The sequence below is a fragment of the Macaca thibetana genome, chromosome X (assembly GCF_024542745.1).
Source record: "Macaca thibetana thibetana isolate TM-01 chromosome X, ASM2454274v1, whole genome shotgun sequence".
In the NCBI taxonomy this organism is placed as follows: Eukaryota; Metazoa; Chordata; class Mammalia; order Primates; family Cercopithecidae; genus Macaca; species Macaca thibetana.
In genome coordinates, this window is record NC_065598.1 from 66,237,358 (window position 1) to 66,264,191 (window position 26,834).

The 26,834-nt window shown below is 37.5% G+C and overlaps 2 protein-coding genes across 5 annotated transcripts in view; one reads left to right on the top strand and one right to left on the bottom strand.

Moving 5' to 3' along the window:
• Positions 1–26,834, bottom strand: part of PJA1 (praja ring finger ubiquitin ligase 1) — a 1,335,831-nt gene that overhangs the window by 877,304 nt on the left and 431,693 nt on the right. Inside the window, exon 1 of one of the 3 annotated variants that reach the window (XM_050776236.1) lies at positions 25,358–25,361. The exons of the other annotated variants lie outside the window; for them this stretch is intronic. The gene's annotated coding sequence lies outside the window, so the exon portion shown is untranslated. Of the gene's footprint in view, positions 1–25,357; positions 25,362–26,834 lie in introns of those variants that run through there. 3 annotated transcript variants of the gene reach the window in all.
• Positions 1–26,834, top strand: part of EDA (ectodysplasin A) — a 440,121-nt gene that overhangs the window by 189,290 nt on the left and 223,997 nt on the right. The window lies entirely within an intron of this gene.

Below are 26,834 nucleotides of genomic sequence, written 5' to 3' on the forward strand. Positions count from 1 at the left end.
ACTATACAAATACATGGAAATTAAACAACATGCTCCTGGATGACCACTGAGTCAATGAAGAAATTAAAATGGAAATAAAAAAAATTCTTGAAGAAAATGATAACGAAAACACAGTATACCAAAACCTGTGGGATACAGCAAAAGCAGTGCCAAGAGGGAATTATGGCAGCAAATGCCTACATCAAAAAAGTAGAACAGAACTAGAAAAACAAGAACAAACCAAGCCAGAATTAGCATAAGGAAAGAAATAAAGACCAGAGCACACCTACAGAAAATAAAGACTAAAAAAATACAAAGTATCAACAAATAAAAAGATGGAAAATAATCCTAAAATTTATATGGAACCATAAAAGACCCAGAATAGCCAAAGCTAGCCTGAGCAAAAAGAGCAAAACTGGAAGAATCACATTACCTGACTTAAAATTATACCACAGACCTATAGTAACCAAAACAACATGGTACTGGCATTAAAACAGACACGTAGACCAAAGGAACAGAATAGAGAACCCAGAAACAAATCTGTACAGTAAATTCATTTTCAACAAAGGTGCCAAGAACATACACTGGGGAAAGGATAGTCTTCAATAAATGATACTGGGAAAGCTGGATAAATATATATGCAGAAGGAAACTAGACTCCAATCTCTCATCATACACAAAAATCAAATGGATTAAAGACGTAAATCTAAGACCTCAAACTATGAAACTACTAAAAGAAAACATTGGGGAAACTCTCCAGAACATTGGACTGGGCAAACATTTTTGGAGTAATGTCCCAGAAGCACAGCCAACCAAAGCAAAAATGGACAAATAGGATTATATCAAGTTTAAAAAACATCTGCACAGCAAAGGAGACAATCAACAAAGTGCAGGAAACCCCACAGAATGGGAGAAGGTAATATGCTGGGACTGATGAATTAATCTGACAATGGATTAATAGCCAGAATACATAAGGAGCTTAAACAACTCTACAGGAAAAAAACTAATGATCTTATCAAAAATGGGCAAAAGATCTGAATAGGCATTTCTCAAAAGAAGACATGTAAATGTCTAACAGGTGTATGAAAAAATGCTCAACTTCTAACCACTGGGGAAATGCAAGTCAAAACCACAATGGGATATCATCTTACCTTCAGTTAGAATGGCTATTACTAAAAATACAAAAAGAAAAAAAAAAAAACACAGATGCTGGCAAGGATGTGGAGAAAGGGAAACTTTTGTCCACTGTTGATGGGAGTGTAAATTAGCACAGCCATCGTCAGAAACAGTATGCAGATTTCTCCAAAAAAAAAAAAAGAATAGAACTACCATATGATCTAGCAATCCCACTACTGGGAATTTATCCAAAGGAAAAGAAATCAATATGTCAAAGAGATATATGCACGCTCATGTTTATTGTAGCACTATTCACAGTAATCAAGATATGGAGTCAACCTACATGTCCATCAATGGATGAATGGAGAAAATGTGGCATGTATACACAACGTAATACTATTTGGCCATAGAAGATAATGGAGTCAAAAAGGATGAGTTTGTGTCCTTTGTAGGGACATGGATACAGCTGGAAACCATCATTCTCAGCAAACTATCGCAAGAACAGAAAACCAAACGCCGCATGTTCTCACTCGTAGGTAGGAATTGAACAATGAGATCACTTGGACTCGGGAAGGGGAACATCACACACCGGGGCCTATTATGGGGAGCGGGGAGGGGGGAGGGATGGCATTGGGAGTTATACCTGATGTAAATGACAAGTTGATGGGTGCTGACGAGTTGATGGGTGCAGCACACCAACATGGCACAAGTATACATATGTAACAAACCTGCATGTTGTGCACATGTACCCTAGAACTTAAAGTATAATTAAAAAAAAAAAAGAAAGAAAATAATGGAGTCATTCCCTTTGCAGCAACATGGTTGAAACTGGAGGTCATTATGTTAAATGAAACAAGCCAGACACAGAAAGACAAATACTGCACATTCTTACTCATATGTGGGAGCTTCAAAAGTTGATCGCATGAAGATATAGTGGAATAGATATCAGAGACTGGGAAGGTTACATGGGTGGAAGGGGGGAGCAGGGGGTGAAGTTGGGGGGTGAGAGATTGGTTAATGAGAATAGACATACAGTTAGTTAGGAGAAATAAGTTCTAATGTTCAGTAGCAGAGTAGGGTTACTATAGTAAACAACAATGGGTTGTATTTTTCAAAATAGCTAGAAGAGAGGACTTGAAATGTACCCAACACATAGAAATGATTAATACATGGGTTATGGATACCCTAAATACTCTGACTTGATCTTTACACACTATGCATGTAATAAAATTTCATGTGTACCATATAAATGTGTGCAAATATAATGTATCTTTTTTTAAAATAACCTGATGCCTCATTAGCCTAGGCATGGAATAAACTTCAGTATTCTAAGAGGGGCTGGAGACTGATGAATAATGAGAAAGAGCTGAGAAAATTATACAAAACAAAAGTAGTATCTGAACTTCTATCAGCCACTGATATAGTATGTTATGATATTAACCATCATAATCCATTTGTTACCACATTTTAAAATTTAAACTATTAGAGAATTTCTCTACCTTTTGGGATAGTAAATTTTGTTTCTATAGAATTTATTCTATATTGAACTTTTGCTGCTCCTTAAAGCAAATCGTACCTGAGAAGTTAGTGTTAAAGAATCTCATAAAGTCTTTATCTGTGACCTCTGCACATTTACCAACACAAGAACCATGTTGTACCTGAGAGTATTGTGGAGACTCTTTTTAATACTTGGGAGGTCATGCACAGTTCAGATTAGATCTAGGGAGTGCCTTGTTCAACCACATTTATGATGTGTCCCTTGTTGGCCAGAGCAGATCCTGACACCTAAGTAGAATGAAGAACATTTCCTGGGTGCAGTACATACTTCAAAACATTTAATTTTAGTGTGTTGAAAAGAGCTTCAAGGCAACACTTTTAAATTTTTAAGTAAAAGTATGGGAAATTTTATTTATGACTTTGGAGTAGGGAAACCTTTTTTTTGAGAGACAGGGTCTTGCTCTATCGCCCAGGCTGGAGTACAGTACCATGATCAGGGCTCATTGCAGCGTCAAACTCCTAGGCTTTAGTGATCCTCCTGCCTCAGCCTCCCTAGTACCTAGGACTATAGGCACATGCCACCATACCATCTTTTTTTTTTTTTTTTTTTTTTTTTTTTTGAGAAACAGATCTCACTGTGTTGCCTAAGCTGGTCTCAAACTCCTGGGCTCAAGTTACCCTGCCCCCCTCAGCCTCCCAAAGTGCTGGGACTTTAGGCATGAACCACTTACGGTACCCAGCAGGGAAATTCTTAAGATAAACTGAAGATCACTCATAATATAAGTTTATAAATTTGACACATTAAAAGTATAAATTTCTGTTCATCAAAAGACATAATTAAAATATGAAAAAAATCCAAAAACCAGGAAAAGGTATTTGTTACACATATAACTGATAAAGGATTGTTACCAAGAATATATAAAGAACTTCTCAAACCATTTTTTATAAAAGACACCCATTATATAAATGATTTGAATAGGCATAGAAGAGGAAACATGAATGACCAATAAACATGAAAAGATTATCATTCTTACTAGTAATCTGGAAAATACAAGTTAATACCACCAAGTTAACATTTCATGCCTATAAAATTTGCAAAAATCACCAAGTCTGACAGTTCCACTTTTGGGCTAGAATGTAGAACGTGAGACATTTTCTACACTGCTGGTGGTAGTGTAAATAGTTATAACCACTTTGGAGAACAATATGGAAGTATCTATTAAAGTTGAAGATGTATATAACCAATGAATGACCCAGCACTTTTACTCCTAGGTGAATTTCTGGAGAGACTTTCTCATGATAAGTCAGGAGATACACACATGAATATATTTTTAAAGGCATATTGTTTATAATACCAAGAAATTAGAAACAACTTAAATCTCCACCAGCAAGGGAATAAATAAATTATGGTATATTAAATATACAGTGAATACTATGTAGTAGAGGAAAATGAATGGACTAGAACTACATGAATAAATATAGATGAATATCATAAACAGTGCTGAACAAAAACACATGTAGAAGATATGTATATAATGGAACAGTTTATATAAAGTTTTAAAATATCCTCAACAATTCTATTGTTTTAATATATAATTACATATTTATGTATAATTACACATGTAATTATAATGTATAATTATAATTATAATACATTATATAATTATAATTATACATTATAATTACATGTGTAATTATACGTAATATATATTTGTATATATACATGTATATATATACATAATATGTATAATTATACATCTATAATTACATATGCACTTATACATAATATAGACAATATATACATATAATTATAATGTATAGCTACATATATAATTATATAATATATAATTACATATTATATATTGTTGTAATATAGAATTCTATATAGTATACTTATAAGTATGTATAGAAATATATAAAAGTTATATACAAATTCAAGATGGTATTTAATTGTTGGGCAAGAAAGGGCAAGGTGATCAGGGAAGAGGTACACAATAAGAATTCAACTATATTAGTAATGTTTTATTTCTTAAGTTGAGTAGTAGGAACATAAGTATTTATTGTATTATTCTTTGTGCCTTTTTATAACTTGTAAACATTTTAAGTGGTTTTTGAAGGTATTGGATCGGATTTAGAGTCAGGAGGAGACTCTAGCTTGCCACTAACCAACTGTATGTCCTTAGGCAAGTCACTTCTCCAGGGAAAATTGGAACGACTTTTATGATTCCGGAAGTTGGACTTATTTAAAATCATGGTCAAACTGTAATATACACTTGTCCATGGCTGTCTGGCAGTGTCTGCACAGTTTTTCAGTTTCACCAAAATTTATTAAAGTCAAAAGAAAAATATGCATAAAGGCCACAAAGCACTAAAGTAAAACTTAAAATGTCAAAAACCTTGACCACATTGTGTGTAAATTGTTTTGAGTTCATTATTCTATCCCTGGCTACCAAGATATAGACAGACAGGTGCTAGGCCTACACATAGAAGATTCTACGTGATTTGGAACCAGCCACCTGTACTTAAAGAACTGAAACAAGCAAACTTAAGTGATCACAGGGAAGATTCTGTAGTTGCTGGGGTTTTATTTTTCCCCCTCTTGGTATGTTAAGATTTATATGGGTGGCTGAAATAATTATGTACAGCTGATACAGATACTCAGATTTTTGAGATGTATCCATACCAGCCCTTCTGTGAAAATTCTCTGTAATAGAATGCATCTTGTCTTTTTAGCATTTGAAAAAGATGATTCAGGGGATGGTATTTTTTCAAAGCTTGTTTTAGAAAAATGGTTGACATAGCGTGCATGATACCTAACATCACTCAGTTTTTTTGTGTTTTTTTTTAAGACTTCAGTTTTGATTTTTTCATGAAATGTTGAAGATGTTTTAAGTGTGTGGTGAATAACTTTTAGTGTTTTTTAAAATTTAGACCCTCTGATTAATATTCAGTTTGTCCATAAATAGGCCTTATCAGTCCATTCTATTACCCTTTACAGAAACCCTTTGTTTCATTTAAGTGGGTCTATCTCTCTATCCCTTATTTTAATTCAAACATTCCATTGTGAAATTTTGCTTTCTTGGCAAATTCCAACAGTGCAAAAACTGCAGTTACTTTTGCAGTCACCGTAATTATGGTGATCAGATCAGGGTAACTAGCATATCTATCATCTCAAACATTTATTATTTCTTTGTTTTGGAAACGTTCAATATCCTCCCTCTAGCTATTTGAAACTATATATTATTGTCAACTATAGTCATCCTGCATTGGTATAGAATACTAGAATTTATTCTCCTATCTAGTTGTAATTTTGTATCCTTTTGCAAATCTCTCCATATCCCTTCCTTCCCTCTCCCCTTTCCAGCCTCTAGTATTCTTCTTTTCTACTTTCCACTTTTATGAGATCAGCATTTTTTAGTTTCCACATATGAGTGAGAATATGTGGTGTTTAATTTTCTGTTCCTTATTTCACTTAACATAATGTCCTCTAATTCCATCCATGTTGCCACAAATGACAGGATTTTCATTCTTTTCTGTGGATGAGTAGTATTCCATTGTGCATATTATACCGTATTTTCTTTATCCATTCATCTATTAATGGATACTGAGGTTCCTTCCAAATTTTGGCTATTGTAAATAGTGCTGCAGTAAAATGGGGGTGCAGATGTCTTTCTGATATAATGACTTCTTTTTCTTTGGATCACTTCCCAGTAGTGAGATTGCTAGATCATATGGTAGTTCTATTTGTAATTTTTTGAGAAATCTTCATATTGTTCTTCATAGTGTCTGTTGCTCTCAATTGCTACTATACTAATTTATATTTGAGAAAGAATGTGATTCACTTTCTAATATTTCTTCAATAGAAAGTAGATAAGATTTCTGATTATGTCTTAACAATCTTCTCAAAAGATTGCAGAAATCACAGTTGGAAACAGAGATATTCAGTCTGCTAAGATGGCTGAGGTTATAATTTAATCATTGTTTATACATCTGTGAAATATTATTATAGGAGGATGTCAACTACCAGTTTTCCTTCTCTTGTGAAGACAAAGCTAAAAGAAACAGTTTTAAACTATATTGCTAGTGTTAGGTTACATATAACAAAGAAATGCTCAATAATGAGGTTTGTTAAATACTAGGTTAGTCAACAAAAAAGATAGCTGAATTTCACTCCTGGGAAAATCCTTATGAAATAGGATAGATAATCATATAACATGATCGGCTAGTGGGAATGATCTTCATGTAACTAAATGGCCTCATAGGACTCCTTCCAAACTCTGAATTCTGTGAAAATAATGTAATTAAAACCTGTTTCCAAAATAAATATATAGTTATTAATACTACATAGAATTGTTTAATAAGTTTACAGTAAATGTCTACCAAATTGGCATACAAATCTAGAATACCCTGGGAGCCGTGTTATAACATTGTCATAGAATCTTTGTTATTGGTATTGTTATTGTTGTTTAAGTTGGAAAATTAATAGATGAGGAAACTGAGGATCAGAGGTTAAGGGACTTGCCCAAGGTCATAAGGTAGCACTTTCAGGACTAAAACCTAGCTTTGTATTTCTACTTCTGGTTCAGAGCTTTCCATCTCATCACCCTCCTGACCTTGGGCTTCCCATTCTGGGAGTGCTTAGAGTTGAGGCTGAGATATGTCCTAGAGAAACTTATTGTCAATTATGTTCTGTATCAAATAGAACTACAAGAGATCTAGGAGAAGCTTCAGCAACCTTGAAATTAAGGAACACTGGTTCTCTCTGCCTCTGTAGGGGCCAGAGTAGTTATATATAATCAGTCTCATTCAAAGGAACCATATCTGCCTTTGCTCATTGCTGAAACTGTAGTGCCTGACACAAAGGTACGAAAATATCTGTTAAATGAGTGAATGGATATAAATGAAATTAGCTTTCTTTATTTTATAATCAGACATAAATTTTGTACTAGGCCACTGGCTATTTGTAAAGCTGGGTATATCCTTTCTTTTATTTTTCAAAAGGCCTCTCCAAGATATGTCTTTTTTAGTTTTATTTTTATACCTCCTCTGCTTAGGAAAGTGAGACAAAACTACACTTAAAAAAAAAAAATTTCACTTTTTCCCAGGTAGGAGCTTCCATGTTGGTTTGCCTCTTGTGGTAGAGTCAAATTTACTGCAGCAATTAACAACATGTTGTGCTATTAAATCAGCACCAACACAAAATGCTTTAATTAAGCAACCATGTACCTAAGATGCCGATTGAAATTAAGCAGCTGTGGTTCCTGCATGCAGTCTAACTCAGACAATACGGATCAGGACATGCTGTATGTGTAAAAGGACCCAAAACTTGAACAAATGACAAATAGTAAATTATTTACATACATGAATTTGACTTGGTATATAAAACACTCTGATATAGGAAGATCCAGTATACAAGATTTTGAATTTTAAGATGAGCTAACTGAGATTTAGGTTATAGCATGTCTGCTGTTTATTTACTACCTACTCTGTGCAAGACATTATGCTGGGGCTCTCAATACTTACTTTTTGAATTTTCACAAAAACCCTATGTGATTGGCATTATCCTCTGTATACAGACAAACAGGCATGGAGAAGTTAAGTAATTACTCATTGCCACTTTGTAAATAAGGCAGAATTCAAGGCCAGGTTACCTGAATTGATAATCTATTATATTTCTGTTGTACCATCCTACCTTTTCCAATGTAATGAAAGGAATACTGGATAAGTAATCAAGATATCCGAATTTTAGACTTTGTTCTGTCTTGGGAAAGTCAACTAGTAACTCTGACTTTAGATTTTCTTTTATATATATATATATGTAATGGAGAAAGATCATTTATTGTCTACGTTAGGGCATGCCTGTGGTGACAGTACTTCCTATATGAATAGTCTTGACTCATTCTACAAATAGAAGAGAGTATTTAATATTGGGATTATCAACATATCTGCAACTCTTTTGTATTTAGTTGGCAGTACATATTTATCTAACAAATATTTGTTGAGTACTTAAAATATGCAAGGCACTGTGCTGTGTGCTAGAGATATAGTGATGTGGGGAAACAAAAAGACAATGTACCCCACCTTCATGGAGCATACAATAATTTAGTGGGAGACACAGGCATTAAAAACCCACCAATAAATGTAAAAATTACAAATGTGTTACGTGCTACAAAAGAGAGGAATGTGATTCCATGAAAACATATGATATGGTACCTTGACTCACATGACAATGAAGAGGGCTTAGACTGAGATCTGAAGGAGGAGTAGGTGTTATCTACGCAGAGGGTAGGGGGTAAGAGAGTTCCAAGCAGAGGAAATGGCATGTGCAAGGTCCTGTGGTATGAAAGAGCATGGAGAGTTTCAACGACTGAAGAGTCAAGTATAGCTGGAACATAGAAAGAAACAGGGGGACAATAGAGCAAGAGGAGGCTTGAAGGGTGAGACTAAACTATGCCAGGGCTCATAGGCCATGTTAATATCTTAGTTAAGCTCTGGTTAAGTTTAGCTTGCTTTGGACTTTATGAAAAAGAAATGACTGGATTTTTTATTGTATACTTATGTTTACCCAGTGATTTTACAAAGAAATTTTCTGGTTATGTACCATCCACATTTTAACCAATTAAAAAGAGTAAACATAGTTGGAAATGTGACTTAGAAATGAATGACATACATTTATGAATGGAAACTAGGAAGAACGTTCTATAGATGAGGAGAATTAAAATCTCTGACACATAGTATCTTAAGAGGATTCAGTTCACTAAGTAGACAAAATTTTAAATGTAACATGTATTTTTTGGACAGCTATTATACAAGATACTGCTAAATAAGAAAAATAATGCCATATCTGGGTAACAGCTATTGCTGGTAAAAGTGAGAGCAAGAAGAAAATGGTTGTGTGCTAGTGTAGTCTGGGAAAACATGATGAAGATGATTAGAGTTGAATTTATCTCTGTATACTGGATATAGACTACAGGAGGAGGGTACACTAGATACCTCTATTGTGTCTCAAAAACACAAATAATAATTTTAGATTTTGGAGAGCAAGAAGGAGGACATTGATTTCTTAGCCTTTACCTCTTTTATCACAGTTTTTTCATCCAGAGTAATCCAAAGACAAGTTGGGGAGTTATTTCCTAGAGCAGATACTGTGTGTGTCTACCTACCAATCACTTCTAATGCCATAGACTTTCAATGTACAACAGCATCTTAGAGATCATCTGGTCTACTTCCTTTATTTAATAAATTAAGAAACAGGCTCCTGTCAGACATTGAGTCAGAGTTATCAGTGTCAACCCATCTGATCGCTAACAGAATATTCGAAGAGATATCATTTAAAGAGAGAAGCAGGGACAGAAAATGACCTTAGTGTATCAGTAAAAAGAATACAAACTTTGGACTCAGAATGCCTATCTTTGCAGTTCTGCTACTGCCAGGGACCTTGAATAAATTACTTAGTATCTCTGAACTTAAATTTCCTCAAGTGTAAAATAGGGCTAAGAAAAATACTTCCTTTACAAGTGGGCATAAGGAATAAATGTGATTGTGAGTAAAAGTGTTTTGTAGTAAAAATGTAAATTATGAAACCTTATGTAAATATAAATTGCTGTGCTGACAGAATATACCAAACCAAATTGTACAGTCAATGATAGCAACTGTACTGAATAGTGTTGTATTTTGGCTTCCTCTTTTTTCTTCTCCCTATTTTGTTAATTTTATTATTTTTATTGTTTGTATATTTTATATTTATTGTATATATATTATAAATTTATTGTATTCATCTATTACAGGGAAAGGATACAAATTACAACCAGCCAAAAGAATAGTCCCATAGGGCAGAGTCCAGGAAGGTTCCAATCATAAAGCTTCCATTATCCTCAGGACATGTTACCCTCCTAGCATCAATATGTGTTAGTACACATGGAGTATTGCCAACTTAGGAAGCTCACCTAAGCTTTAGTGTTCAGACTTTTTGTTGAAGATTCACTACATAGGCATGATTGATTCGTTTATTAACCATGTGGTTGAACTCAGTGTTTAGGTCAACTGATACTGCATGACCCAAAGCCTCCAACCTAAGTCACATAGTTGATCCTTGTGATGTGGCCAGCTCCCACCTGAAGACTCAGGTTTGTAATGTCATAACTGTGCTCCTGGAAGAAGTTGGATGTGGTTAAGATCTTGCTAGTAAATGTTATCTTTGATGATAGGGCTGTTGAGGTACCCCACGAGTAGCCAGATAAGGTATATTTTATTCCTTTCGAGGTGAAGACAAACTGCAACTGACAGGCTATTCAAATAGACACTAAATATTAACAAAAATCTATCAAAGCAAAATAACTTTTCAATAGTTAATTGAGTGGAGTCAGTAATTTCAATATTATTGGCTATGGGCCTTAATCAGCAGTATCATGGCATTAAGGTTGCAGTAGCCCACTGTTAAGTGCCATTCATTTTCATTAGGTTTGGGCATTAGCCATATTGGGCTCATCAAGAAGAAGGCAGCAGGAATAATAGCTGCTTCTTTTAGTAGGTCTTGTATAATGGGTCTTATTTCTTGTATGCCTTGTTTCTATCTATATTGGGCCACATTTACTATTTTAACCTTGGTGGTGGTGGTGGGGAGGTCCATGGGGTACCATTTGTCAAGCTTATTGTAAGTGCCAAATACTTAATATTGTTTAAATTTGTTACTCTTTGGGTCAGAGCATCAATGCTCACTGTATTAGTCCGTTCTCATACTGCTATAAGCTACCCAAAACTGGGAAATTTATGAAAAAAAAAAAAGAGGTTTAATTGACTCACAGTTCCACAGGATGCACAGGAAGAATGGCTGGGAAGCCTCAGAAAACTAACAATCGTGGCAGAAGGCGAAGGGGAAGAGAGAGAGCAAAGAGGGAAGTGCTACACACTTTTAAACAAGATCTCATGAGAACTCACTATCATGAGAACAGCAAGGGGGAAACCCACCCCTGTGATCCAGTCACTTCCCACTGGGTCCCTCCCCCAACATAGGAAATTACAATTCGACATGAGATTTGGGTGGGGACACAGAGCCAAACCATATCATTTACAATGGGATATTTTAGGTCAATGAGTACTATGACCCTGAGGAATTTAGGCAAGGTAAATTGTTAAGGTGAGGCATACCTGTTTGTCCTCTATTTTTTATTTGGCAACTCCCCTAACAGTATAAGAGGTACTTTGTTTAAAAATTTAGTGTGATCTGCAGATACAACTGTAACTGGAGTCCCAGAATTGATTAAGGCCATGAAGATTTGCCACTTGGTGCATCTTGGTAGATGTTAAAATTAATAAATTAATTTAGAACTGATGTTGTAGAGGCACAAAAGCTAATCAAAGTCCTTTTTACCTTTCTTTTGCATACATTGTTTTAATAAATGTTGGATTTCCAATTGGGTAAAAAAAATCATGAGCCTCTGCTTTAGTTATTGTTTCCTCCTCCATATCAAGATTTTTTGTTTTATTTTTGTGGTTATTGGACATTGGTCAAGGAGAGAGAGTCCTCTCTCCCTGCTCATATATATAAGTTTCTTTCTCCAGAGAGTTACAATTCAGTATCATCAGGGTTAAGGGCCTCCCTACAGTGATTGTTGCTCTGCTGGGTTTAGGAAACCTGGGCTGGCTGAGCATGGTGGCTCACGCCTGTAATCCCAGCAGTTTGGAAGGCCAAGGCAGGTGGATCACCTGAGGTCAGGAGTTTGAGACCAGCCTGGCCAACATGGTGAAACTGCGTCTCTACTAAAAATACAAAAATTAGCTGGGCGTGGTGGCGGCCACTTGTAATCCTAGCTATTCAAGAGGCTGAGGCAGGAGAATCACTTGAACCTGGGAGGCGGAGGTTGCAGTGAGCCAAGATGGCACCATTGCACTCCAGCCTGGGCAACAAGAGCGAGACTCGGTCTCAAAACAAACAAACAAACAAACAAACCTGGGCTTCAGTCAGATTTAATTTAATCCTTTGGCATGTTGACAAGTCACAGCCCTCAGTTGAACCCAGAGTCTTTGTTGGTCATTTTTATAGTTGTCCAATAGGGTGATAGTTTCCTCTGGACATTTAAAAGGGGTAAGGGTAAAACATTTGGGGCTGTCTTCTGTAAGGGCTTATGCCACTGGATAACATGGGCATCTGTTTATAGCCTTGAGGACCAGAATCTGTTTGGATGGCATAGGCAGTAGCAGCAGTAGCAAAGGTATCATACGGTCCTAGTTAGCCATCTGATTTTTGGAGTGTAGACTTCAACATGCCACATGATGACTACTCTGCTTCATATAATAAACTAGCCATTGGGCCCATATACTGTACAAGATGTAGACTTTCCCCTGAGCACTGTATAAAATGGGGACCAAGGCATCATTAAGGCGTACAACCAATGGTCATAGAGTAAAAGTCCTCTCCCTGAGCCTAGCATCAATCATGCCTTATTCTAGAATTGGGACACATGATTCAAACTAAAACACTCATAAAGGCCTGGGCCAATATGTGTGACCCAGGGCTACTCTAAGTAGGGCCCCAATACCATATTCCTATCCCTAAATGTAAATCACTGAAACTTGTTTATTAGGCAGATTAAATCTATAGCAGAGTCCTGGTAGGAGTTGGCATATGCAGTAGAGCACAGCACAGCACAACACATAGTGCAGGCTGACCAGCAGGCAGCAGCACATTTCAAAGTGTACCCTGGCCAGTTAGCAAGCCAAAAGCAAGAGAAGAAAGACCCCTAGGTAGTGATGGTTATTGCCTCAACATCCTCCTCACAGTGCCAATTTTCTTGTGGTTGCCCTGCAAGAGGGGATAATTCCCCTCACCCAAAATGTGGTTTGGATGTCAAGACCAATGATGCCACACATGCAGTAAAAAAAGCATGAGAAGGTTTATTACAGACATAATGAGGTTTTCTGGGGAGAGCAGGGATGGCTCCCTAGCTAATCTGAAATGGCTTGAGTGAAGAGAATGGCGCGTATCTTTGGTTTTTATTGTGGTTAGTTGGTGGGGCCAACGTGAGGTTTCCTGTGCTGGTTGTGCTTTGTGTGGTTTGAACTTTGAGGCTTGCACCATGGGAAAGAGTGCCCAGGCCCTCTTATCACCTTGTCCTGATGTGGACAAAAAAGGGAAGGGACAGGAGTGGGGCTTCAAAGCTGTCATCAATTACACAACAAAAATATACTCAGGCTCTTTATTATAATTTTCATCTCTAAAAATAAATTCCAGTGCCACCAGTAAAAGGAAAAGTAGAAGTTTACCAGCTAAACAAGATGGCTAAAATGAAAACATGTTCAATTTATTTTAAAAAGCTACTAGTGTTTTTTAAAATATCAGTGTTAATAATCTCAGATTTATTCTTCTTAAATTTATCAGCCTTCTTTTTGATGCTGTACTGAAAATTAAGATATAGTAGTGATATCCATTATCTTCCACTATGTAATTCTATTTTTAGAAGTCCTATGTAGCTTTAATGCTATGCTTTATTTTGAAAATATAGTTTTATTTATAAAGATTTCTTATCTGTCTTTGGATAAAACCAAATATTGCCTCACAGAAGCTGAGACCTCTGGTCTGCATCAGTGCACGTGTATTCTATACCACAAACTAACTGTGCTGTCTTGGAAAAACCATTTGTTCTGTGCATTAGATTCTTCATCTGTAAATTTATTCATCCAGTATCTGTTTTCTATGAGATAGACTTTGAATGAGGTGTTGGGGGTACAGAACTGAATAAGGCATGCTCCTCGCTCTTAAAGAGCTCACAGTCTGGTGGGGGACATAAATGTCTGCAATTACAATATGATATGGTAATTGTCATAATAGAAGTGTGTGTGTGGTGCTGGGAATAATAGTGATATGGATAACACCTTTACTAGGCATTCTTCACTAGGAGGGGAATAAATGGAGAACAACCGTGTTAAAGTACTTTGAGATGTATGAAGTGAAACAAAATCACAAATAGATACCCAACTTCATTTCATCTAATTTATTCATTTTGAGCTTACGTACTTAGAACTTTTGGTACTCTTGAAATGTATTTTTGGAATTTTGGAATTACTGTGGGACTGTATTTGATACATTTCTAATTAAGATTTATTTTTAGTTTCTGATGGTCATATTCTCCAGATTATGGAACTGTGTGTTCTTCTTACCACAATGGTTGAGTGCAGCTGGGGCAAATAACACAACTGGCAGACTGCTAACACTATAAAATTATGGTTTCTAAAGACTTCAACTGGGCCCCCAGAGCACCATTCAGTAATCCTTTTATGTGTTCTTAATTATTCCCCTCTCCTGTTGTCAGGGGCTACTACCGTTGCGAACCTTGACTACCTGTCTCATGAGCACTGCTCCACACATTCTCCTCAATATGAGCCAGGCCAGCCAGTCTTACCAGTCTTACCTTCTATCATTCTCTAAGACACAGTTATACTACATTTCTATCTACCTGTTGAGTGAATCATGCTGCTTTAGGTCTCTGTACCTTTGTACATTCCATTCCTCTGACAGGAATCCATCACCCCACACCAAACTTAACCAACTTCTATTTTTTTCAAGACTCAGCTCACATATCTCCACTCTGTGAGGCCTTCTTTGGCAGCCCAAGTATAGTTAGTCACTCCTTCATTTGCACCACCACTAGACATAGTATTTTCTGCTGTTATAGAATGTAGCATACTCTATTATACTTATTTACTGTCTTAATTTTCTCCTCTAAAAAACTGTCAAGTCCTCAAGAACAGGGACTATCTTCAGTCTCCAGCACCTAGTATAATGTTGGCACAAACATAAATATGTATTGAGAGAGGAAAGGTAAGGACACAACATAAATATTAGACATATACAGCTTCTTTCAGAAAGCAAAGCCACTTTTTTATTAATTTCAATCTTTTAAGCTAATTTGCAATGGCATACCCAGTTTCCTTTTTCTCTCAACATTTAGGAAAATTTCTTTCAATTTAATAGAAAGATGTTGAATTTTTAAAAAAAATACTCCAACAAAGACAGCTGTCTGACAGCTGTAGACCATCTGTACTTTCAGTCCTGGGTAAAAACATCTGGCTACTTGAGAATAGAAGCTCTGTTTTAAAGGAGTTTCCTAGACTGATGGTGATTAATATTCTACAAATATGCCTTGCATTGTCCCACTTTGACATGATATAATGTACACAACTTGTCCCTCTAAATTAAGAAGTTTCTTTTTGCTTGTGTACCTCAATGAAGGTTAACAAAAAAACAAAAGAAAACAAAGTGTTATCATGCTGCTACATTTTGGCCATGAAAGCTGCTTTTGTCATAAAAGACAACATCACAAAAAGTAAATGATGAATCCAGAGGAGGTGTGTGCATATGTACCCATACATGTATGTTGTTAGGCAACAGTCTATACCACATATAAATTTCTCCTCAAACAAAATATTCAAACTAAATGCCAAACATCCTTTTCTATGTTTCCCAGATTTGGAACTACCTCAGGGACTATTTCCATTTAAAAAGCCATGGAAGAAATAAAGTATAAAAGACCTGGTTCCCTATATCAAAATACCTGCAGTTCTGTCTAGCTATGTTTAACCCTCCTTAATCAACTAGTAAGCTTCCTCTCATTTGTACAGAATTCTGAAAAATATCATATCAATTACATGAATAGCATCATACGCACACATTCTATTTCAAATATTCAGCCTTTAATAAAGCTGTGAGTAGCGGGATTGATCCAAGATGGTCGATTAGAAGCAGCTGCAGTTGTGGCACTCACAGAGAGGAATGAAAAGCGGTGAGTGAATTCAGCACCTTTGACAGAAATATCCAGCTTCTCACACTGGGACTGACTAGGTAAACAACTTGACCAACAGAGAATGAAGAAAAGCAGGATGGGGTGACAGCCCATATGGGAGCAGCACAGAGCCAAAGGAACCCCCATCCCCAGCCAAGGGAAGCTGTGAGTGATTGTGCAACCCCAAACAGGAAAACATGCTTCTCCCATAGATCTTTGCAACCTATGGATCAGGAGATCCCCTCATGAGCCCATGCCACCAGGGCCTTGGGTCTGATAGACAGAGCTGTAAAGAGTCTTGGCAGAATAGCCACTCAGGCATATACAGAGACCCAGGAGTTTTACATACTTTGGCCCTGGGATCCCCAGCAAGGCAGGAAATTTGTCTGTACATATCCCTAGGAAAGGGGCTGAATCCAGGGAACCAAGCAGCGTCATTCTTTGGGCCCCACTTCCACATCATCTCACAAGTTACGACCTGCTGGTTTGGAATTCCAGCCAGCCAATGGCAATGGGCTGGAGTCCGACTGAAACAAGTCCAAGTTCCTGGGGGAAGGGGCAGCTGCCATCTCTGCAGTTCAGTCGACTCAGCTGCTCCAGCCTGCCAGCTTTGGAGAGTCCAGATGGTCCAGAGGAGGAGAGGTCCCCCACAACATAGCACAGCTGCCTTGCCAGATCATGGCCAGACTGCTTCTTTAAGCAGGACACCCATCCATTCCTCCTCGCTGGGTGGAATCTCCCTGCAGGAGCTTCAGCCACTTCAGCCAGGATTCTATGGACAGAGCTGTGATCTCTCCCTGGGACACAGCTTCCGGAGTTGGGGTGGTGGTGGGGGTGGGGGGTAGCCGCCATGTCAGCAGTTGGGTAGACTCAACTGTTCCAGCCTGCTGGCTGTGGAGAATACAGACAGTCTGGACGAGGAAGGGCCCCTCACAATTGCAGCACAGCTGCCTTGCCAAATCTTGGCCAGAGTGCTGCTTCAATTGGGACCCCGATCCATTTCTCCTCACTAGGCGGGACCTCCCTGTGGGGGCTTCAGCCACACCAGCAAGGGTTCTATAGACAAAGCTCTGATCTCTCCCTGGGACAGAGCTTCTGGGCAGAGGGGCAGCTGCCATCTCCACAGTTCAATTGACTCAGCCACTCCAGCTTGCTGACTGTGGAGAATACAGGTGGTCTTGATGGGGAAGGGTCCACCACAACACAGCACACTTGCATTACCCAAAAGCAGCCAGACTCTTTCTTAGGGCAGGTCCCTGATCCAGTTCCTCCTGAATGGGTGAGATCTTTCAACTATAGGAGGTGGTGGATCTCCAGCCACCTCCTTTAGGTGCGTGCAGGACAGCAACAGGTCAGTAGCCCACTGGGATGGAGCTACCAGAGGACGGAGGTGGCTGCTGTCTTTGCTGTTTCATGGCCTTTACTGGTGATAACTCCAGGTGTGGGACAAACCAAGGCCACTGGGGTCTGGAATGGACCCCCGGAAAACCATGGCAACCCTGAGGTAGAGTAGCCTGACTTAAAATAAAAACAAACAAACAGAAAACAATAACATCAACAAAAAGGTCCCCAGAGAAACCTCATTCAAAGGTCAGCAATGTCAAAGATCGGAGGTAGATACCAGTACCGTGCTGTTTTGGTTACTGTAGCCTTGTACTATAGTTTGAAGTCAGGTAGCGTGATGCCTCCAGCTTTGTTCTTTTGGCTTAGGACTGACTTGGCAATGTGGACTCTTTTTTGGTTTCATATCAACTTTAAAGTAGTTTTTTCCAATTCTGTGAAGAAAGACATAGACCAATGGAACAGAACAGAGCCCTCAGAAATAATACCACACATCTACAACTATCTGATCTTTGACAAACCTGACAAAAACAAGAAATGGGGAAAGGATTCCCTATTTAAGAAATGGTGCTGGGAAAATTGGCTAGCCATATGTAGAAAGCTGAAACTGGATCCCTTCCTTACACCTTATACAAAAATTAATTCAAGATGGATTAGAGACTTAAATGTTAGACCTAAAACCATAAAAACCCTAGAAGAAAACATAGGCAATACCATTCAGGACATAGGCATGAGCAAGGACTTCATGTCTAAAACACCAAAAGCAACGGCAACAAAAGCCAAAATTGACAAATGGGATCTAATTAAACTAAATAGCTTGTGCACAGCAAAAGAAACTACCATCACAGTGAACAGGCAACCTACAGAATGGGAGAAAATTTTTACAATCTACCCATCTGACAAAGGGCTAATATCCAGAATCTACAAAGAACTCAAATAAATTTACAAGAAAAAAACAACCCCATCAACAAGTGGACAAAGGATATGAACAGACACTTCTCAAAAGAAGACATTTATGCAGCCAACAGACACATGAAAAAATGCTCATCATCACTGGCCATCAGAAAAATGCAAATCAAAATCAATGAGATACCATCTCACTCCAGTTAGAATGGCGATCATTAAAAAGTCAGGAAACAACAGGTGCTGGAGAGGATGTGGAGAAATAGGAACACTTTTACACTGTTGGTGGAACTGTAAGCTAGTTCAACCATTGTGGAAGACAGTGTGGCAATTCCTCAAGGATCTAGAACTAGAAATACCATTTGACCCAGCCATCCCATTACTGGGTATATACCCAAAGGATTATAAATCATGCTGCTATAAAAACACATGCACACGTATGTTTATTGCAGCACTATTCACAATAACAAAGACTTGGAACCAACCCAAATGTCCAACAATGATAGACTGGATTAAGAAAATGTGGCACATATACACCATGGAATACTAGGCAGTCATAAAAAAGGATGAGTTCGTGTCCTTTGTAGGGACATGGATGAAGCTGGAAACCATCATTCTCAGCAAACTATTGCAAGGATAAAAAACCAAATACCGCATGTTCTCACTCATAGGTGGTAATTCAACAATGAGAACACTTGGACACAGGAAGGGGAACATCACACACTGGGGCCTGTTGTGGGGTGGGGGGAAGGGGGAGGGACAGCATTAGGAGATATACCTAATGTAAATGATGAGTTAATGGGTGCAGCACACCAACATGGCACATGTATGCATATGTAACAAACCTGCACGTTGTGCACATGAATTTAAGGTATAAAAATTTTTTTATAATAATAAAAAAAATTTTTTTAATAAATAAATAAAACAAAAGAAACTTCCTCAACCTGAAAAAAAAAAAAAAGATCGAAGGTAGATAAGCCCACAAAGACGAGAAAGAATCACCAAAAAAATGCTGAGAACTCAAAAACCTAGAGTGCCTCTTCTCCTCCAAATGACTTCAACACCTCTCCAGCAAGGACACAGAACTGGGCTGAGGCTGAGATGGCTGAATTGACAGAAGTAGGCCTCAAAAGCTAGTTAATAATGAACTTCACTGAGCTAAAGGAGCATGCTGTAACCCATTGCAAAGAAGCTAAGAATCATGAAAAAAACAATACAGGAGCAGATAGCCACAATAGGCAGTTTAGAGAGGAACATAACTGAGCTGATGGAGCTGAAAAACACAAAACATAAGAACTTCACAATGTAATCACAAGCATCAATAGCAGAATATACCAAACAGAGGAAAGAATCTCAGAGCTCAAAGACGATCTTTCTGAAATAAGGCAGGCAGACAAGAATAGAGGAAACAGAATGAAAAGGAATGAATCAAACCATCTGAGAAATATGGGATTATGTAAAGAGATGGAACCTATGACTGATTGGGGTACCTGAAAGAGATGAGAAGAATGGAACCAACTTTTAAAACATACTTTAGGATGTCATTCCAGGAGAATTTCCCCAACCTAGCAAGACAGGCCAACATTCAAATTCAGAAAATGCAGAGAACCCCATGAAAATACCCCACGAGAAGATTGACCCCAAGATATATAATAATCAGATTTTCCAAGGTTGAAATGAAAGAAAAAATGTTAAGTGCAGCTAGAGAGAAAGGCCAGGTTACCTACAAAGGGAAACCCATCATACTAACAGCAGACCTCTCAGTGGAAACCCTAAAAAGCCAGAAGATTGAGGCCAATGTTCAACATTCTTTAAAAAATAAAAAGAAATTCCAACCCATAATTTCATATCCAGCCAAAACAAGCTTCATAAGCAAAGGAGAAATAAGATCCTTTTCAGACAGGCAAATGCTGGGGGAATTTGTTACCATCAGGCTTACCTTGCAAGAGCTCCTGAGGGAATCACAAAATATGGAAAGGAAAAACCATTACCAGCCACTACAAAAACACACTGAAGCACACAGACCAGTGACACTATGAAGCAACCACATAAACAAGTCAGCAGAATAACCAGCTAGCATCATAATGACAGGATTAAACTCACACATAACAATAATAACCTTAAATGTAAATGGACCGAATTCCCCAATTAAAAGACACAGAAAGTCAAGCTGGATAAAAAGCCAAGACCCATTATTATGCTGTCTTCAACAGACCCATCTCACATGCAAAGACACATATAGGCTCAAAATAAACGGATGGAAGAAAATTTACCAAGCAAATGGAAAACAGAAAAAAGCAAAAGTTGCAATACTAGTTTCTAACAAGACAGATTTTAAACCAACCAAGATTTAAAAATAGACAGGGCATTACATAATGGTAAAGGGTTCAATTCAACAAGAAGAGCTATTTAGGTATCCTAAATGTATATATGTGCCTAATACAGGAGCAATCAGATTCATAAAACAAGTTCTTAGAGACCTACAAAGAGACTTAGACTCCTGCACAATTATAGTGGGAGACTTTAACCCCCACTGACAATATTAGACAGATCGTTAAGGCAGAAAATTTCAAAAAAATATTCAGGACCTGAAACTCAGCTCTAGATCAAGTGGACCTAATAGATATCTGCAGAACTCTCCACCCCAAAACAACAGAATATACATTCTTCTCATTGCCACGTTGTACTTAATCTGAAATTGATCACATAATCAGAAGTAAAACACTCCTCAGCAAATGCAAAAGAACTAAAATCATAACAGTCTCTTAGACCACAGCACTATCAAATTAGAACTCAAGATTAAGAAATTCACTCAAAATCACATAACTACCTAGAAATTGAACAACCTGCTGCTGAATGACTCTTGGGTAAATAATGAAATTAAAGCAGAAATCAAGAAGTTATTTGAAACTAATGAGAACAAAGAGACAGTGAACCAGATTCTCTGGGATGCAGCTAAAGCAGTGTTAAGAGGGAAGTTTATACCACTAAATGCCCACATCAGAAATTCAGAAAGATCTCAAGTTAGCAACCTAACATCTCAACTAAAAGAACTAGAGAACTGGGAGTAATCAAACCCCAAAGCTAGCAGAAGACAAGAAATAATGAAGATCAGAGCTGAACTAAAGGAGATAGAGACACGAAAAACCCTTTAAAAGCTCAACAAATCCAGGAGCTGATTTTTTAAAAAAATGAATGAAATAGACTGCGAGCTAGACCAATAAAGAATAAACATGAGGTGAATCAAATAAACACAATCAGAAATTATAAGGGGGATATCACCACTGACCCCACAGAAATATAAACTACCATCAGAGAATACTATAAACACCTCTATGCACATAAACTAGAAAATTTGGAAGAAATTGATAAATTTCTGGTCACATACACCCTCCCAAGACTGAACCAGGAAGAAACTGAATCCCTGAACTGACCAATAACAAGCTCTGAAATTGGGTCAGCAATAAATAGCCTACCAACCAAAAAAAGCCCAGGACCAGACTGATTCACAGCTGAACTCTACCAGACATACAAAGAAGAGCTGGTACCATTTCTACTGAAACTATTCTAAACAATCGGAAAGGAAAGACTCCTCCCAAACTCATTTTATGAAGCCAGCATCATCCTGATACCAAAACTTGGCAGAGCTACAACAACAGAAAGGAAAACTTCAGGCCAATATCCTTAGTGAACATCAATGCAAAAATCCTCAATAAAATACTGGCAAACTTAATCCAGCAACACATTAAAAGGCTAATCCACCACAGTCAAGTTAGCTTTATCCCTGGGATGCAAGGTTGGTTCAATATATGCAAATCAATAAGTGTCATTCATCACATAAACAGTACTAAGAATAAAACCACGTGATTATCTCAATAGAAGCAGAAAAGTCCTTTGATAAAATCCAATGTCCATTCATGTTAAAAACTCTTAATAAACTAGATGTTGAAGGAACATACCTCAAAATAATAAGAGCCATATATGAGAAACCCACAGCCAGTATCACACTGAATGGGCAAATGCTGGAAGTATTTCCCTTGAAAACCAGCACAAGACAAGGATGCCATCTCTCACCACTCCTATTCACCATAGTATTGGAAGTACTGGCCAAGGCAATCAGGCAAGAGAAAGAAATAATGGAAGAAATAAAGAAATTCAAATAGGAAGAGAGTAAGTCAAATTATCTTTGTTTGCAGATGACATGATCCTATATCTAGAAAACCCCATCATCCAAGCCCAAACACTGCTTAAGCTGATAAGCAACTTCAATAGTGTCTCTGGATATAAAATAAATGTGCAGAAATCACCAGCATTCCTATACACCAACAACAGGGAAGCAGAGAGCCAAATCATGAATTAACTCCCACTCACAATTGCTACAAAAGGAATAAAATGCCTAGGAATATGGCTAACAAGGGACATGAAGGACCTCTTCAAGGAGAACTTACAAACCACTGCTCAAGGAAATGAGAGAGGGCACAAACAAATGGAGAAACATTCCATGCTCATGGATAGGAAGAATCAATATCTTGAAAATGGCCTTGCTGCCCCAAAGTAATTTATAGATTCAGTGCTATTCTCATTAAACTACCACTGACATTCTTAACAGAATTAGAAAACACTTTTTAAAAATTCATATGGAAGCAAACAAAAAAGAGCCCAAATAGGCAAGATAATCCTAAACAAAAAGAACAAAGCTGGAGGCATCATGCTACCTGACTTCAAACCATACTACAAGGTTACAGTAACCAAAACAACATGGTAGTGGTACAAGACCAGCACATAGACCAATGGAACAGAATAGGAAACTCAGAAATAATACTGCACACCTACAACCATTTGATCTCTGACAAACTTGAGAAAAACAAACAATGGGAAAATGACTCCCTATTTAGTAATTGGTGCTGAGAGTTCTGTCTAGCCATATGCAGAAATTTGAAACTAGACCCCTTCGTTACACCATATACAAAAATTAACTCAAGATAAATTAAAGACTTAAATGTAAAACCTAAAACTATAGAAAACCCTAGAAGAAAATCTAGGCAATACCATTCAGGACATCGGCACAGGTAAAGATTTCATGACAAAAACACCAAAAGCAATTGCAGCAAAAGCAAAAATTGACAAATGGGACCTAATTAAACTAAAGAGCTTCTGCACAGCAAATGAAACTATCAACAGAGTAAAGGGATAACCTACAGAATGGGAGAAAAGTTTTGTAATGTATCGATCTGACAAAGCTCTGATATCCAGCATCTATAAGGAACTTAAACAAATGTATAAGAAAAAAACAACCCCATTAAAAAGTGGTCAAAGGACATGAACAGACACTTCTCTAAAGAAGACATACACGTGGCCAACAAACGTAAAAAGTGTCCAACATCACTGATCATTAGAGAAATGCAAATCAAAACCACAATGAGATATCATCTCATGCCACTCAGAATGGCTATTATTAAAAAGTCCAAAATAACAGATGCTGGCTAGGTTGTGGAGAAAAGGGAATGCTTTTACACTGATAGTAGGAGTGTAAATTAGATCAACCATTGTGGAAGCCAGTGCGGTGATTCTTCAAAGACCTAGAGACAGAAATACCGTTTGACCCAGTAATCCCATTACTGGGTATATACCCAAAGGAATGTAAATAATTCTATTATAAAGATACATGCACACATATGTTTCTTACAGCACTATTCAGAATAGCAAAGATATGGAATCAACCTAAATGCCCATCATTGATAGACTGGATAAAGAAAATGTGGTATATATACAGCATGGAATACTATGCAGCCATAAAAAGGAAAAAGATCATGTCCTTTGCAGGGGCATGGATGAGTTGGAAGCCATTATCGTCAGCAAATTAACACAGGAACAGGAAACTAAACACTGAGTGTTCTTACTTATAAGTGGGAGAGTTATGATAAGAACACATAGACACATGGGTGGGACAACACACACCGGGGCCTGTTGGGGGACATTGGGGTGGGGGCGGGAGAGCATCAGAAAGAATAGCTAATGGATTCTGGACTTAATACCTGGGTTATGGGATGATCTGTGCGGCAAACCACCGTGGCACACATTTATCTATGTAACAAACCTGCACATCCTGCACAAGGGCCCCTGAACTTAAAATAAAAGTTGAAGAAAAATAAAAATAAAAAATAAAGCTGTGAGTAGCTATCAACAATAGCATTTGAATTTCCAAAATTTTCAAATACCGTATATTTCAGATTTCACAACTTTGATCTTAAATGGTTAGTCTCACTAATAATAATGTAAAAGTACTTGAATTTATGAATTTTGTAATTAACCTTCATTAGCTTAACTTTAATATTAGCACAAAATTAACAGCAGTTCAAATTTCAGTACCAAGATATTGATGTATATGTGTGTGAGTGTGCATAAAGGTAAAGCATACAGATGTAAGTCAGATATGCCAGCAAGTGGTTAATAAAATGTCTAGCATTTTATTAATATGTTAATAAAACAGCTAACATTTGTGCCTAGCTCATTTGCATCAGATTTACTCTTCTGGGTGCCTCTTGGATGTTTTTCTTTTTTTATTTATTTATTTATTTATTTTTTATTTTTTATTTTTTTATTATTATTATACTTTAAGTTGTAGGGTACATGTGCATAACGTGCAGGTTTGTTACATATGTATACTTGTGCCATGTTGGTGTGCTGCACCCATCAACTCGTCATTTACATCAGGTATAACTCCCAGTGCAATCCCTCCCCCCTCCCCCCCCTCCCCATGATAGGCCCCTGTGTCTGATGTTCCCCTTCCCGAGTCCAAGTGATCTCATTGTTCAGTTCCCACCTATGAGTGAGAACATGCGGTGTTTGGTTTTCTGTTCTTGTGATAGTTTGCTAAGAATGATGGTTTCCAGCTGCATCCATGTCCCTACAAAGGACACAAACTCATCCTTTTTGATGGCTGCATAGTATTTCATGGTGTATATGTGCCACATTTTCTTAATCCAATCTGTCACTGATGGACATTTGGGTTGATTCCAAGTCTTTGCTATTGTGAATAGTGCTGCAATAAACATACGTGTGCATGTGTCTTTATAGCAGCATAATTTATAATCCTTTGGGTATATACCCAGTAATGGGATGGCTGGGTCATATGGTACATCTAGTTCTAGATCCTTGAGGAATCGCCATACTGTTTTCCATAATGGTTGAACTAGTTTACAATCCCACCAACAGTGTAAAAGTGTTCCTATTTCTCCACATCCTCTCCAGCACCTGTTGTTTCCTGACTTTTTAATGATAGCCATTCTAACTGGTGTGAGATGGTATCTCATTGTGGTTTTGATTTGCATTTCTCTGATGGCCAGTGATGATGAGCATTTTTTCATGTGTCTGTTGGCTGTATGAATGTCTTCTTTTGAGAAATGTCTGTTCATATCCTTTACCCACTTTTTGATGGGGTTGTTTGTTTTTTTCTTGTAAATTTGTTTGAGTTCTTTGTAGGTTCTGGATATTAGCCCTTTGTCAGATGAGTAGATTGCAAAAATTTTCTCCCATTCTGTAGGTTGCCTGTTCACTCTGATGGTAGTTTCTTTTGCTGTGCAGAAGCTCTTTAGTTTAATGAGATCCCATTTGTCAATTTTGGCTTTTGCTGCCGTTGCTTTTGGTGTTTTAGACATGAAGTCTTTGCCCATGCCTATGTCCTGAATGGTACTACCTAGGTTTTTCTCTAGGGTTTTTATGGTATTAGGTCTAACATTTAAGTCTCTAATCCATCTTGAATTAATTTTCGTATAAGGAGTAAGGAAAGGATCCAGTTTCAGCTTTCTACTTATGGCTAGCCAATTTTCCCAGCACCATTTATTAAATAGGGAATCCTTTCCCCATTTCTTGTTTCTCTCAGGTTTGTCAAAGATCAGATGGCTGTAGATGTGTGGTATTATTTCTGAGGACTCTGTTCTGTTCCATTAATCTCTATCTCTGTTTTGGTACCAGTACCATGCTGTTTTGGTTACTGTAGCCTTGTAGTATAGTTTGAAGTCAGGTAGCGTGATGCCTCCAGCTTTGTTCTTTTGACTTAGGATTGTCTTGGAGATGCAGGCTCTTTTTTGGTTCCATATGAACTTTAAAGCAGTTTTTTCCAATTCTGTGAAGAAACTCATTGGTAGCTTGATGGGGATGGCATTGAATCTATAAATTACCTTGGGCAGTATGGCCATTTTCACGATATTGATTCTTCCTA